We start from the raw sequence: 17440 nt of genomic DNA, 5'->3' as shown, positions 1-17440 counted from the left end.
CTAGCACAAGTCCTCTTAATTCAAGTCCCCCAATTAATTCAACTGGCAAAGAAATTTCTCACTTCTCTACCTTATCTGCTGTGTAGTGACACTGAAAGGCGACCGCCACATGGTATTGACTGCTGTTTGTCGCGTTCTATCTGTTAAGCATTTAAGGATCCTTTGGGATAAAAATTCTGCATTGTAAATACAAGGAGGGGCAGAACAGTGCCACAGTGGTTAACATGGTTAACGGTTCAGCACCTGGGGTGATATCAGCATGGAGTTTGTATGTTCTTCCAGTGTCTGCATGGGTTTCCTCCAAGTGCTCTGGTTTCCCCACCACAGTCCAAAGACTTAATGTTAGGTTAATTGACTTCTTGGAAAGACGGTCCTAGAGTGAGTTGGTGTGTGTTTGTGTTTGTGTGCGCCCTGCTAAGGAACGCTATTCAGGGTGTATCCTGCCTTGTGCCCGCTGCTTGCCAAGATAGGCTTCAGCTTTCCTACGACCCTGAATTAGGAGAAGCTGTTAGAAATTGGATGCAGATACAAGGATTTGAAACAGGATTTCTACCTGAATATTGCTGAAACCTGTCATACCCGTCTTATGGTAAATATTGTACTAACATAAATTAAAAGTTTCAAAACAAAAATTGGAATTATTCATAATAAATAACGTGTATTACGTTACGAGATCCAAAGCATTTTTTACCCTAATTAGTATTCTTTTTCTTATTTTTTCACACTAGATATGAAACCGCAGAATTCTAAAGAATGAATTAGTCTATATTTTTGAGCACAGTGTTTATACAAGTAATGTGTTGACTACAGAGCCCAGCCTGTGCTCCAAATAAACCCCTTTAGTGGCTGAGCCTTTTAAGTGCCACTTCGCCTGACCAGGTTCTTTCAGTGACTCATAGGCTGCAAAGGAATAAGAAATAGGTTTATTACATGCTGAAAAGAGAAGAAAGGAAACACGTTTCGGCTGTGACACCCGAAGAAGGCTCCACAGCCAAACTGTTGCGTTTCCTTTCTTTTCTTTTCAGCATGAAATAAACCTATTATTTGTTCCCTTATATCAGGGGTATGCAAACTTTGCAGAGCAAGGGCCACTAATACATTTGACTACCCTTGCTGGGCCATCTGAGTGAAATCCTCTATCTAGCCGATAAACTCACCGACTGGAATGTTTCTCCGGGCACATCCCCTCCGTAACCTCTTGCATACACTGCTTAATAAACTCACCGTCCATGAAGGGTTTGGCAGCTGCTGCTAGAAGCTGCGTTACTCGATAACTAGCTTGGGTTCTGCAACATTTTCTTCAAATTTTCTCTTGAACAATTAATGCTGCCCCTGAAGCAACTTTTTCACCCGGTCTTATTTTTTTTGCCTCGGCCCATCTCCTGTGTATTCCGAAAACTTAGCCTGATGTTTTGTCTCATAATGCCTTTTTATGTTGTATTCTTAAATCATGGCAATTGTTTCCTGACAGATAAGACACATTACCTTTTATTTCTAAGGGACACAAAAGTACTCTTCTGACCATTTATCGCTGAATTTTCTACCGTTTGCATCGATCTTTCTCTTTTTCAACATGGCAGGAATAACTTACAGTTAGCCTCTTGTCAGTTATAACTTTTAGAACCGTTTGAAATCATTGCCTGTTTTCAAACACGATAGCATTCACTAGACGCCATTTGCGTGATTGAACCCATCACAGTAGGTAACACAAATCCAAATGAATTCACGGTAAGAGTCAGTTGTAGGCACAGGCGTTTGTAACCTAGGCTAAAGCCGACGTCTGAAACTAAAATGCATCGTGCAATAGGTGCTGTCCTGCAATTGACCGTTAGTGCCAAGAGAGCAGCAGAACTAATAAGTAGAGGCCTATGGCGGAAGAGTGCCAATATCTGATGCAAAAAGTAACCCCCGAGATTCAAATAGTAATGAGCTGCGGGCCACTCCGAAAAGTTTAGCGGGCTGGATTTGGCCCCCAGGCCGTAGTTTGCCGACCCTTGCTTTATATCATGGAAATACCTGTACCTGCTAACTTAAAAAGCCCTTCTTTACTGCTGTATTAAAAAATCCTGATTTAATTACAAGGATTTCTCACTTTTAGCTGAAGATCCACAATACACACTTTTGTGTAGATCCCAGGCCAATATTTTCCCAAAATATTATAAGCTTTCCAATCAACCTGTTTTAACTCTGGTAGGTTTTGCAACAAGTTAAGTCACTATACCTAAAAACACACACAAAACCATCCATTTTCAAACCTCTTTTCCAAATCAAGGTCGAGGGGGAGCCAGAGCCCATCTCAGCAAGCAAGGAGCACAAAAAGGGGTACAACTCATTACGGGGCACACAGACACACTCACACCAGGGCCAGTTTTCCCAGAAGCCAACCTTCCAATATGTTTTGGACTGTGAGAGAAAACTGGAACACCCAGAGGAAGCCCACACGAGCAATTAGTTTTTTTTTTTACTCAGACAAAAAATGATGATGGAAGTCATTAGAGGGATTTATTTGTGGCTGTGAAGGTATTTTGGAGAGCACTGAAAAATGGAGCTAATAAGTTGTCTTACTGTACCTTCAGTGTTTTTCCAACAGAGATGAGCACAACTCACACAGTTCCTCAGCTATAGCTTTAACTTGAAAGACAAGTAAAAAAAGAGCAACCCTCAACTGGATGAGCGACCTTTTCCATTCCTAATGTTCATTATGGTTTTCATCTTACAGCTCTAAATTAGCCAAACAAAAATGTGGTTATGACTCTTGGCTTCTGTACTGACTAGTCACTTCCAGTGTGTTACCAGACTTAATGTAATATTATAATCCTCAGGAAAATCTCATTATACCGTTTTTTGTCAAAAAATGTGGTTTAAAGAAAATATAAAGTAATTAAAAACAACACATTCTTACTACCTTAAAGTAGACGGAGCATTCTGAAGTGAGATTTTACCTACCACTTTATACAGAATCTCTGTAGCTACTCTTATCCATTTCTTAACTAACCAGAACTTTAATATGACTTTCATAATAAATGCTCAATGACTTTGTGCATTCTAATGATACTGGAGTAAAGGGCATCTTAAAACCTGCACCATTTATTTAACTTGTAATTAATTAAAATTGTAATTTTGAGGATTTTTTTTTTCCATGACTATCATAGACTGTATCACATCCCACTTTATTAGTTATCTTGCAAAAGAATACCGGGAAAAAGGGGGAAGAGTCAAGATGCCCCTGCTTATTCATTCAGAAAGGTCAATTGGGTCAAGCTCTCCTCCATTGGTTTCCTGAAGGATTCCAGTTAGTAAACATCCAAATGTGGCTTGGCAGCTGCAGTGAAGCTACATAATTCACCGACCACTTACTCTGAGTTCACAAAAAGTTAATTTCCAGATATGCTTCCCAATTTTGGTTAAACACACTGCTCCTGCTCAAAAACTGTTCAGTTAACTCCAGACTTTATTGGTACAATTATTTTTCCATTATAGATATGCAGCCCATAATTCTCATTCATCCTGTTCAAAACCTGTTTGGCGAATTACCTCCAAACTACTTACGTACCTTCATAGTTACCTTCCAATTAAAATATGATGTACACCCGTTCCTCCTCATCAGCAGTCATGTACATATGGTGTCAGGACGTATAAAGTATCAAGAACATTCTTAGTGGCTGGAGCTTCTCTGAGTGTATCAGAGGCTTAATTCAAGGTTTGTGTGTACATTTTCCTCCACATTACCCATCGTATCTCTCCAACTTAATTACATTTTCCTCATGATTACTGCATTGAAGAACTATAAAGATATGTTTTATGTTAATTTTTATAATAATCTGTAAACTACTGTACTGTATTTATTTCCCATCATGCTCTTCTGTTATTTTGCATATGCCTGTTGATTTGCATATTCATTTGTTACATTATGACCATGGGATGTACAGTACTGTTTATGGTATAGAAGAGCTTTTTTCCCTAGAATTCTTGTTTTTCATTATCTGAAGTACAGAAAAGAGAACAAGGAAGACTATGTGTAATGGCATTCCTGTGTGAATCAAGATGGTCACCAGCCCTCAACTGCCATTTTTTTTTATCACAGCTCAGTTTACCTAAGTCTTAGAAGCCGCTGCACTGAAATTGCCAGATTACATGAACAACCAGAGGTGCTTCTGATTTATGCCTCACAAGTTGCTGCCATGTTAACTTACCACATTGAGTCAGCTGCTTGGCAGTCTGTAATGCAAACTGATCCAGCTCAAAAGACTGGTAGCAAATAAATCCAAACTTTTAAAGCATTATTTTAGTGAGAATACAGGAATAAAAAAGGTGAAATGGAGTTCTTGCTGTGCAGCTGCCATTTTGTTAGTAAAATCCAGGTCTTTGACACAATGTGCATCTCACCGTTTATAACAATGGTTTTTACGACCTTATAGACCACCGACTGCTTGGCAAAACAGAATCTACAGTATAATCTTATCTGCTATTCTTCAAAAGCTTTGGCCATTTAACACTAAGCTTCATACTGTAAACATCATTTCAGTGATAATACAATTGCAATAGGATGAAATAGCTTTCCCGTATAAACCTGGGTATCCACTTGACCACAATTTTGTGTTTTGTTTGTCAATATGTAACCCATATTAGCAATTCCCAATAGCAATTCCCGATTTTAAAGACATTCTCCCACAGAGATAATAATATGGGATCACAATTCCATTATTTATATTATCACGCAGATGATACACAGATATTTGAACCCTCCGAGAGTTCTTACAGCTTCAATATGAGCAGTAGGTTTAGCTTTTCCCTCAATATGATGCAATTTCCTTTTAGAGGATGTTGCTTGCTCCCTGGGGATCTAACTTCTATTTCATTAGAACTATTTTTTATTATTGTTGTTGTTATAGAAAAGCTAAAATTGCAGGGGGTGAAACGACTGGGGGTAAGGAATGTCTTATTAAAATGCCCCGCAGTTAACTCTTTTCAAATTAACAGATTGTCTGTAACTTATTTGGTCACAGCACATCTGCCAAATACACGATTCTTATTTACTATAACTTTCTTTCAATACCCATGAGGATTCTTCAACGGAACTTTGATGGTTCCACAGAGTGTGGGTGAAATTGTTTGGCAGCAGTAAAATAACTCATACTATGGATCAAGTTAAAAAAATATCTTGGGGACATGTTTACAAGGGAGTAAACACCAGTGTACAGATTAACGAGTGATCAAGAAGGATGAATCAAGATGAACTGAGATAGCTCTTAAAAAGATCAATATAAAATCAGTAGACACATATTTGATTGATGTTGTGTGTACTGTATGTGACTGATGCCTTACCCCTATAGGCAGCTTATATAGTTGTTTTTTTCTTTTTTAGATTGAACATATTCAATTTTTATCTTATTTTATTACAATGTAGCCTACATGGAACACTATAAAGAAAGAGTACAGGTTTTGCTCTTCTTGTTGTCAATAACCTCCTCCTTTGCTTGTATAATTTAATTGTCCACCTCCCTGTAATTCAATTTGCAACATAATTTATCAGTTCTCAACTAAAACCTCTGTGTAGTTTGGCTACTGGTGTATAATGGCTGCCATATGTCATTTAGGTGGGCACTGTACATCAGTAGTACATGAAGTGGGTCCCCTCTTATACAGTATTTAAAGATTACAGGAATCAGAAATAATACTGACAGATGCTATGCCTGATGACCAGCTGTTGCTTTTCCCTTATAACCTGTGTACTGGATGAGAGATTGTCTGTTCATGCACTTTGGTAAAGCAGTGTTCATCATTCATAAATCATGGTGTAATCTGCAATGATTTGCAACATGGGCTGTTCCGTAGTGTCACCTTATTGTAATCCCAATGAACACATATAGGTTGCACAAGGGAAATATATTGTATTTTCTGCTTTGGTAGAATAGGGGTGGTAAATCCAACACAAACCTATCAGCTCCTTGATTGGAAGGCTGTAGTTGTCTGTATGATGATCAGACTCTGTAGTAAGGATATAGGGTGTACTGGGGCTATTTTTGTAATTTGATAAAACAGAGATTATTTGGTGCACTCAGATACTCTAGCATTTACAATATTGTTGAATATTAGTTAATAATATTGTATTATATACAATGATACACTGTTTCCTTAATATTTAAATGTTTACTATGAGCATTGACTCCTAAATATATTTTAGAAAATGTCAAGCAAGGCTTTTCTGTTCGTTTTATGTACCTCTCATTCATGGGTCACTGCTGTTTAAAAGGTTTATACCTCCTAATCATTCCTTCTAAAGTGGGTTTCTAGCAAGTCTTATTCCTGAGGCACAGTGTTAACAAAGTGGCTTACACTTTGATCTGCAGTTTAATTTGTGCCTTAATTAACACCATGTGTTACCTTTGTGTATACAGCATTGCAAATCACAGAGCTATTTAACATAGAAGAAAGTAAGGCTTTTATTGGAGGTCTGTCAAGTTATATTAACTGGTGTCACCAAGTCGTACATGAAACTGTGGAAAACTAGCAAAGAATTAGGTCATTTTTTCTGGCTAAGAGAGAGTTCAGTCATTGACAAAGTTGGTGAAAAGTTATTCAAAATGTTTCCTATGCAAGTTGTTTCCACAGACATTCTAGAGCTGAAACAGTTGACTTTCCAAATGTTCTCATTCAACATGGGTTTAGAAGCATTTAATTACAAATGCAAATTACTCAGTGTTGCCGAAATTGTAAATATGCAAATACATATGACCAGATGTAATGCATTTCCTACCAAAACTAGATATAAATGTGCCACGACCAAGTGCATTTATACACGGTCATTTACAATTAGGGGATTTCATACAATATATTTGTAAGAAATGTGGGGAAATAATTAAAAAGCAAAAAAGATGCTATAGTATCTGATCCCAATTCTTTAACACAAAAAGAGAAAGCATGAATCATCAAAGAAAGGATTTTAAGTCTCTAAATAAAAACAGCTTGTTTCTATTTTGAAGCAAAAAAAATAATTCTCCAGGAGCATCTAAGTGTTCACAAACTCTTACCTGAATTACACTTTAGATCTAGGAAACTAACAACTCATTAGTACGAAGTAGACCACAACCATGCAATAAGTACACATTTCCTATTGACATCCAAATGTGGAGGATATTATGGAGGATACAACACAATACTCATCGAAGCACATATACAGTATACTGTATATGACTGACTGTCTGCTCCCCAATAAGAGGAATGTCCCGACTGGAGGAACTTTTGTCTACAGAATGACCACACAATTCTATAATATAGAGGTTAGAGTGGAAGCTGCAAAGAAAGAAGTTAACATGAAGTCCACTCTGAAAAGTAAAGGAAAAAATAAAATGTTTCAGCACTGCCTTCTTCCAGTCCACTGGGGAATAAAGGAAAGAAGAGTAAAAAGGGTGGGGCCACAGGTACTAGCTCTGTGGGCTCCTTGGGTGCTCACACTTGTGTTCTGATCATGTTCTTCTTAAAGCAGGGATGAATGGATTTTTACACTGTGTGCAATCTGGAGACCGCTGAAAAAATGGTAATCAATGCTAACGAACTATTACATCTTGTCCTGGACTTGTCCACTTATGTGAGGGTTCAGTTGATTGGTTGTTTAATGACCCACCAGTAAGCCATATGTACTGTTACTGCCATTTAATGTCAAATATCCACCCCCGTCAATGAGTGAACACACCAGTACATTTAAGAATGGAATACATTTGTAATTCAGAAAACTAGAAATCCTACAAAAATCCACAAACTCCAGAAATCCCCACTTAAATTCTCTTCTTACTGCAAAGGAAAGTAATCTGCCAATGTGGTTGAAGATAATGAGGAAGCCAACAGCAGCAGCAGAGCAACATCATAGAACAACCAAACATTTCTGCAAAAGTAAACATCAACATTCAGGCAGTTCACATTTAAGGATACGAAGGGAAAGGAGATATTTGCAAAAAATTGCAAAAGGCAAAAGGTGAAATCTGCATTTAATCTGAATGGACTGGACGGATAGTAATATGTGATAGAAAGGATTCAAAAGCATGGACAATCCTTATGTTACCATAAAGCTTCTAACAAAAGTGAAGTGCTTAAAAATATTCAGAGCGGTGACTTTTATGACTGATAAAACCACTGGCATATGTGCCCATGATCAAGTTTCCATTTGGATTCATCGGGTCAGTGACAGTTTGGACATTCACATAGAGTTCCTTGCATTCTACAAGACATTGTTTTTATAGGTATCGGTATATTTTTGTCAATGAATTGTTTGCCCCTGCATGTGAGATTTTGACAAAAAAACTTCCATTTATTTTGAAAATTACTCACGATGCTTCCCCATTTAAATTCTACATAAGCAACATAGACAGGGCTTTTTTAACTTAACAACATGATATGATGCAAAGGAACAAGGAATAGGTTTACTCCATGCTGAAAAGAGAAGAGAGAAAACACTACGTTTTGGCTGTGAAGCCTTCTTCTGCTCACACCTGAAGAAGGCTTCACAGCCGAAACGTAGTGTTTTCTCTCTTCTCTTATCAGCATGGAATAAACCTATCACTTGTTTCTTTGCAGACTATGCATGCTGATGCGAACCCTTTTTCTGCCTGTGGAATTTCATTCCACAAGAGGCAAACCAACCAATTAAGGCAGGTATATCCAATTTAGATCCAACAGGTGGAGGATTAAAGCCTCAGCTTACTCCATCACAATTACACAGCAATATAATATTCCTTGGCGATCAATGATTCAAGCTTGATTGAACAGCACTGCTGTGCTCCACATTCAGAGTTTACGTTTCACTAAACATTGAAGACTTCCATTAATATCATCATTTGCACAATGGCAAGGAACATGTTCTCCTTAACAATATGAAGCCTCCTTAATGGTAAGAAAAGCTTTATTATTATGTTTTTTTTTTTTGTTATGGTACAAGAGAGGGAATACTGGGGATAAGAAGAACAAAAGAAAGGAAATATAAGAACAGGCAGAGTAAGGCAAAAGAGAGTAAAGAAACATAATAATCATAAATTCTAGGGAAATCCGCAATTTTCTCCATTTACAAATAAATTATCAGCAACTGTTAGTGGATTGTGTGAATTCAGTTTGAGAACAATTTTGGCTTCTAATGTCTCACTAGTGCAGGAGTCTTTGAATCCCTCTTGGCTTGGAGAGAGCTTTGATCTCTCCCATACATACATGTTTAACCCTTTCCTAACCCAGCCCTCCAGAGGCATGTCCAATACTTTGGATTAAAAAAAAATCTGAGGTTTTCTAAAGTAAGATTTTTCCTTAGCCTTCCAAACTAAAACAGAAAATTAGGAAAACGTGTATTAAAAAAATACAAGTTCAATTATTATTGAGCTACAAACAATGATACAGAGAAATAAGACTTGTCATTTGCTTTGGACACCTATAAAACTCCAATACATCTCTAAATGGTCAGATTTCACTGTGTGATCATTCCTCCAATTCACACGAGAGAAGTGCTTCTTTCAACTTCTGCATCAGAACCATTCACCCGTCCTCCTTTTCTGTGTTTATTACTTGGATTCACCTTCAAGAATGTTCAGATTTTTTTGCAGCCTCACAGTAAGGACATTCAGTTTTTGATATTTTGTGATTTTTAGCAAAAGCAAAGACTTGTGATATTATACTTCCATATTGCTGTAAAAATGGCAAATTAGCAGTTAGTGCTTTTTTAATATAGCACACCTTTTTTTACTGTTATCAGACAATTTTCCTTATAAAAAAATGATTGTATTGCTAGATTGGGATTTCAAATACATTTCAAAGAAGAGACTGTCTTGTTTCTTATAAAAAAGACTTTGTGGTTCTGTGTTTTTATTTTCCTAATAAAAGTTGATGAAAGTGACTGGAAGGGTTATATGCATTATTACCATATTTATGATATGGGTCATTCGTTTGTTCATTTAAAAAAAATGGTTTGACTGCTGTGAAAAACTGAATGGTTGAATTTACATTAGATCATTTGTATGTGCAAAACATTGTGAAATGTTTTTAAAAAGTTGTTTATGATAACGTAAACTATAATTCACTGCTACACTTGTATCCAAAATGGATGGAAACGGTTAAGTTACATTTTAAATGTGAAGACCATTTGTTCCTCATCTCGGGTGTCTGTATTGATCCTAGCAGCCATATCACCCTGCAACTCACAACCGGCAACCCACTGAAGCTAAGCAGGTGTGAGCTTGGTCAGTACCTGGATAGGAGACCTCCTGGGAAAAACTAAGGTTGCTGCTAGAAGAGGTGTTAGTGGGGCCAGCTGGGGGCGCTCACCCTGCGGTCCATGTGGGTCCTAATGCCCCAGTATAGTGACAGGGACACTATACTGTAAACAGGCACCATCCTTCGGCCTCCTAATAGTCCCCCTCTATGAATTGGCTACATTACTATGCTCTCCTCCCCACTGAAAGCTGATGTGTGGTGAGCGTTCTGGCGCACTATGGCTGCTGTTGCATCATCCAGGTGGATGCTGCACATTGGTGGTGGTGGAGGGGAGTCCCCATTACCTGTAAAGCGCTTTGAGTGGAGTGTCCAGAAAACCGCTATATAAGTGTAAGCAATTATTATTATTATTATTATTATTATTATTATTATTATTATTCTCTCATGGCCCTGCATTAGAAATGTTACAGAAGTAGCAATAACATTCAAGAATGTACTTCAGCCAGAATTGACTTATGGAAGGCAGACAATGTGTGGACTCACAGGGGCAATATTATAATAACAGAAAAGTAGCCACTCTGCAGCCTGAAACCACTGTGACACTGTTAGAGCCATTCTTCCCCACTACACCCTCATGATGATCTGCCAGAAAAATCTAGCTGAGCATTTTTGAGCTCTCCGTTGTATTAATCAGAAGAATTACCCTGGGCTCACACTATCATAATATAATACATAGCAACTCCTTTAACTTGTAATTAATAGGGGCTCCTGATATATATTTTTTTTTGCTGAAAGACCTAAATTGCTTTTAACAAGTTGCTAAAGGAGGGGGCAAGAGAGAAATTTTATATTTCAGCCTAACACCAGAAGAAAGCTCCACATGCATTTCTTGTTTCAATTTTACTACTTATTCCTCTGAAGAGTAACAGCTGAGACATTCTGCATACTCCAGCACTATAAACACAGTTCACCTCCCACTGCTGCCTTCTGGGGGTTCTGAGCACAAACGTTTTCGGCCTCTCTAAATGACACAAAAATAACGATTGGAGAAAAAAGGGAAAAGAGCAAATTTCTGTTGGCAAGTTATTTAAGTGGACTGACATACCTGTAGAGCAGTAATGTTCCATAGTTACAAACCCACACAGAAGAACAAGTAAGTAGATTACACAAATGTAAGTAAATAACAAAGAGAAATGTATACAACTATGGCCAGGAGAAAAATAATTAGTCAAGAAAGATTTTTGAAATAATCTTTCTCTTGTATTGGAAATAAACTTAGAAACTGGTCAGCTCCTCTGAGTCAAGCTCATTAGAGATGTTTCTAAGGTTGGACATACTGTAGTATTAACAGCTCTGACATTCCAAAACCCAGACTATGCCAAAATGGGTCCACCCTGATATCACATGAGTGATACTGTATAATGCTCAAAACCAAAAGCGCACCTGGACTCTCATCCTGACAGGACATCACCTGTCATAATCCACTCACAGGGGCCAGGGTAACCTACTGTACCAATAAGGAACATGCATTGTGGGTCTGGTACTCCATATGATGACAAACGCCACAACTGAAGCACAGCATAGCAAAGGATCTGATGTCCTCTCTAGGGACGCATGGAGAGGATTTAATTGTTTTGAGATTTTGAGTTGGCTTTGGATTTTGATGCCGGCAAACAGCTGAGATGTCTGGCCTTTAGCAGAGAGGTTATTACTGAGGCATGTACAGGTAGTTAAAGCTTATAGAAACTACAAATAAGTGGTACCTTTGGAGTGCATGAAAGCAGAGTGATCCTAGAGATGGAGATGGAGAGCAAGAAAAACGTACCCTCAGGTTAATGCAAAAATAATCTTGGACTTTCAGGAGCTGGATAAGGGTTTTCAGAGGGAAACAATACAACAACAATCTTCTTTCCTCCCTCATGAACGCCCTCCATGAGAATCGCAGACAGGGTTTGTCTACACCTACATACTATAGAGGAGTTAAGGTTCTGTGTGTATTTCAGTTTTCCCTCACTGTGAATAAAAAGTACTGTTTTTAGCCTTACAGCTGTGTGTAATGTACAGTGTATATATTTTTTTCCTAATACCCTTGTATCAAAAGAGACCAGATACCACACTGCACCCCTATGTCAAAACTATGAATAAAACTATCTCCTATTCTTTGAATCTGTGTTTACATGGCTAATTGCTTTGGTAAACAGTTTCCAGTGCTCTGTTCATTAGTGATCCATTTTCAAATTGGCTCAATTCAAAAAATCCAATCGGAAACCAAACACTCAATTCCTGTACGTGTTGTAAACTCATCTGTGATTACTATTCAGGAACTGTACATGTGGATTTAGATTTTATTTTTTTACGAAAGAGAACAATTAAATGAGACCAGGCATGTCCTGTATCTATTACACAATTCATAAACAATCTAATGTGCAAAACATGGGTGGATGGAATACCTACTTACTTGTGTCTTATTACACTTATATGGGTAATACAGGCCTATATGTTTCAGGAAAAAAAAGTCAACCAAATCGAATTCAAAGGGCAATATCCAGAAAAAAACGTATCACAAAATAGAACAAACTGGATCCAAAAATGAGTGGTTAAGGTTTAAAACTAAAGACATACTTGGAAAATGCACTAAATGTATACACTTTGTACATTTAAAAGTAATTTTAGGAATTCTGTACAGAAGTTCTGCATGAGACTCTTCAGCATTTCTATTTAAGCACATCCCAAAGAAGCCTATTGCTATAAGGATGTGAAAATTTAACAGAGATGTACATTCAACTGGATTCTTGCAAATAACGTCTGAGCTAAAGCATACAATTTGTCAGATTTCCTAATGCTTTGTAAGTCTAGGTATCATGCTGATTTATACCAACAGGAAACATGGATTATATTGCAAATACATCTGTCATAAGGAGATTAGATAAAAATTGCCATCCTATTACCTTAATACCTTGTAGCCTTTGATTTCAAGTCTATCATTGCAATACAAATGAATAGAAGCAATGGAGAAGTGAATAACTTTAAAAAAGCCTAAAATCTAAAAGACAAATGCAAAGTACAGCATTACAAGTCAGTACAGTACATACCGTATACTGTACCACCTCCAGTGTAGCTTGTACTACAGTTTGTCAAAAGGATTACACATTAGTCTCCAGATGAAACAGATGTCCAAAAGATATGTCAATCTGAAATACATCATTGATACTTTTAGGATAATAGCAGCTGCGGTCTCCATTTTGCAGTCATTAGGATTAAATGTCAGCCCAGCCATGTGTTATATACCAGTCTGTCAAGAAAAAACCTGTCAGTTTCAAGGAAGGTTATATACTTACATGCCGAAAAACATTTTAAAGAATCTACGGTATCCCACTCTTTATATTTAGTCAGGATTCAGCTTGAGCTCATTTTAATATTATTGATTGGTAAGAGATTATATCATTAGGAAAGAAATCTGTGGTTTTGAGGAGATGTGGTGGGAAATGTGTAAAAGCTACAGTAACAGTCTCTTATCTGTGAAAGAAATAAGGCACGGCACCGAATGCTATTGCACACTTTGAATGTAGATCATCTGTAACGCTTTACGTTTCAAAGCTTGTGGGGAAGATGTCAGATGGAAAGAATTTCAAAGTTAAACAACCTGTATCATTTGATGATGATTTTTCCCCACAGCTGATGTCAAATAGTTCTGCACTTACATTTACCTATTGTTAACTTTCGCAACACAGCATTGTCATCTACAGGAAATCAATAGTTGTTGAGTTTCAGCTCTGGTACAAGGTGCTGTGGTTATATTTTGAGAAAAGGCACAAAAGGATGAGGGACCTAGCATTAGAAATATTGGTCCAGTAGTTTTGTGTACAGTACAAACAACTATAAATCTCTAAAATGAGTTGTCTGGAGTTACTGTATTTCACATAAAGCTTTGTGATGGCAGTGGAGTAGTTCTTGATAAATGAGTGCACCCATAGTATAGGAGTCACAGCCTGGAGATCACATGATTATATCAAGGCTATATTTTAGCTGTGTTTCCTAACCATTGCCAGGAACCCCAAGCAGGAAGGCTACTTGTAATCTATATACTGTAGGACCAACCACCATTATTGGCACTTTAACAGCTCCACTTGATTTGAATGATCAGGCACTGTGTGCGAATTCATTCCATCTTACAGTATAAAGAACAATCTAACCAGCCAACAGCACAGCTTGCTCATGGAACAGCTTGCACTCACGTGAATGTCTACACCGTAGACAATCCTTTGTCAGTGAAGCAGGGAGGTGGATCGTTAAATTTAATAACTGAAAACAACATGATGGGCGATTTAAGATAACCGTTGGTGTAAAAGCTTTAAAAAGGAAGGTGTAAATAAGGGAACAAATGGAAAAATATAGAGTTGATCAATTCTTCCAAAAGAATTACGTCATAACAAAGCAAGCTCATAATGTGTCATATCAGTTACCACGACAGCACTTCTCTAATGCACCCTCTATGACTAAGGATAATGTATGCATGGTCTGCTTGTGGCTTTTTCCCCCCCACCTTGCTTGATGCATAAAATCCTGTTTTCAGTATTTTTAATTCAGTGGCAGTCCTGTTTTCAACATTGTGTTTTCCGTTCATACCTATATATCATTTAGCAGCAAAATCACGGTAGTTGAGAGCAAATCCATTTTCTTGGCTTTTATCCTCAGAACACAAATAACGTGATTTGTTTTTCTATAAGAACCCTTGACCAGCTGTACTGCATTTGATTAATTGCATGTTTTCTATATTTCCATACTCTCGTCTAGGCTCCATAGGCTCTCACACACATACTCACTAGGGGCAGGTGATGTTATCCTGTTACAAATCAAGACGCCTGCGGCGTGCTAAGCATACACAATCATCACCCTCCTGTCACTGGCGTGAAGATGCCGTGCTGACAATACATCACGCTGTCCGGTCCTTGTCATCACAGCTCTTTGTGGCGTTCTTTAACAGCGGTGTACACCGTTACATGGGTCTACCAATATTTCATTGGAATTATTTTATCAAATGTATCGATTTCACGAGTCGAATGAAGCCAGACTGCATTGGGATTTTCAGACAAAATCATAAAAGATTAATATTTACAGTTGGTTTACGAAATAACGAATCGTGCATCATGAAAATGCAAAAAAAAAAATGATACTGGTTGATTCACATCCTCATTTCGTAATCCCAAAGAATCATATCTGGAACGCATGAAATTAATGGAAACGCAATTATGCTTTCCGATAGGAAGATACGGTGCTTTATATTTACTAGTAATACAAAAGTCTGAACAATGGGAAATTGCTAAACCTCAACCACAGCAAAAAAGCCAATTCTGTGGTAGTCTAACTCTAACTTTGATTGGTAAAGCAACCGAATGCCGGTTTAACCCTCCATGAATACAGTTTTTTTTAAGTCATCAAATTGTTTCAGTAGAAGACAGAAGAAAACAAAGAAACACAAACCATGAAGAGCTTTACCTTGAGTGTACTATCCCACGCTGAATGTGCTCTATTCCCAGGTATTGCCGTGTATTTCCTTATTCTCTCCGACAAACTGGATGGACCCTTTGGCACGTTGTGGCTCTCCAACTCGTGTACTTAACTTCTGGGATCAGGCTGTAACGCAAACTGTCAAAATTCCCCGTGTTTAGCCTGAATAGGAACGTAAAGCCTAAGCGCACCGCATTAATTTCAAAAGGCAAAGCTATGGGGAGGAGGGCAGTGAGTTAAGACAGAAGTCGCCGAAGGGTTTGTGTGACGTGAGGAAGGACCACTAAAAACACGCTCGCGCGAACTCAAGCCAATCAGCATCCAGGTTATGTTTTCGCAAATCCAAACAATTATTTTAAATGTTTGGCGAGCATAGCGGCATCAGTTCGTGTTCAGCAATTTTTATTAAAATATGTGAATCCTCTATGCAGTGTGATTCTTTCGTTTCATAAATCTGTAGTTTCAACCTGCCGCAATTGTAGCCTTTTTAACTGAATCCGTCTGGTGTTTTCAATGGGATGTTGTGGGAGGCATGAGGATACGCCGCTCACGCTTCCAGCGGATTCTGATTTATCTTAAATTTGTCAAGCTGTTGCAAGGACACTGTGCAGACAGCAGACTAGAAGCTCTAGACTCATATCTTTCCCACGGTGAATCATGTGGGATGTTCAGTGATTCATGTTTTTTAGCGCATGTTATTTGCAGCTGAAGTATATTACAGCATGAGTGCTACAGTGCTTTGTAAAAGTCCTCCCACACCAGTAATATCAAAGTTTTGATGAATAACAAGCATTGGTGTTTTCTTTCAAAGAACTGTCTTTATCCTGACTGCAACGATCAAATTGGACACTGTAATTGAGATCAAATACAGTTTGTTAACATTTTTGTTCCTTATACACATAGATCACCATGCTAATTGTGTGATCTTTAAAACTATCTTTGCTGCTGTAGCAATTCTCATGTATTTTAGAATCGTTAAATGTTCTTGAAAAACAGAATTTACATACTTTCAGCTTCATCAGTATCAAGCAGACTGAAGTTTATAAATATAAAGTAATATTTGAAAGTGCCATGGTTACAAGTTCAAATGATAACAAAATGTGGAAATTTTGCAGAGGAGTAAATAATTTTGCAAGTCTCTGTACAGCACATTTAGTAATTTCTGGGAATGGTAAATCACATTGTCCTTGGTACAGGAACTGTTGTTTTTTTTTTTATCTTTGGCTTGAATAACTGGGTCTTCAACCAAAATAATCTTTCCTGATTTTCAGTCATCAAGATCGAGTTCATGCGGCTCAGTGCCACAGCAATTAGCATTACTGCCTTGCAGCACTGGGGTCCTGGGTTCAATTCAGAACCTGGGGTGCTATCTGCGTGGAGTATGTATGTTCTTTCAAAGAACTGTCTGTGTCTGTGTGGGTTTCCTCTCAAAGTCCAGAATGTATTAATAGGTTGATTTGCTTCTGGGAAAACTGGCCCTGGTGTGAGTGAGAGCATATCTGTGTGTGTGCCCAGCGATGGACTGGCGTCCTGTCCAGGTTGTACCCTGCACCTGTTGCTGGCCAGGATAGGCTCTTGCCTCCTTGTGACCCTGAATTGGAAAAAGCAGTTAGAAAATGGATGGATGGAAGACAGAGTTAATACATGGAATCTGAATTTACTGAATGACTAAATATAGCTGTAATTAGACTTTCGTTCCAAGAACCTCCAAGAAACATGGTAGTTTGGTTTATTGGCAACCCTA

General features: G+C 37.9%; 1 protein-coding gene across 1 annotated transcript in view; it reads right to left on the bottom strand.

Annotated features, from left to right (window-relative positions):
• The window catches only part of afap1 (actin filament associated protein 1), a 104830-nt gene extending 88638 nt beyond the window's left edge, over window positions 1-16192 (bottom strand). Inside the window, exon 1 of the mRNA XM_015344976.2 lies at window positions 15685-16192. The gene's annotated coding sequence lies outside the window, so the exon portion shown is untranslated. The remainder of the gene's footprint in view (window positions 1-15684) is intronic.
• Window positions 16193-17440: the final 1248 nt, after the last annotated feature.

This window comes from Lepisosteus oculatus, chromosome 1 (genome assembly GCF_040954835.1).
Source record: "Lepisosteus oculatus isolate fLepOcu1 chromosome 1, fLepOcu1.hap2, whole genome shotgun sequence".
NCBI lineage: Eukaryota > Metazoa > Chordata > Actinopteri > Semionotiformes > Lepisosteidae > Lepisosteus > Lepisosteus oculatus.
The sequence above is the reverse complement of the archived record's forward strand: the minus strand, read 5'-3'. Positions and strand labels throughout refer to the sequence as shown.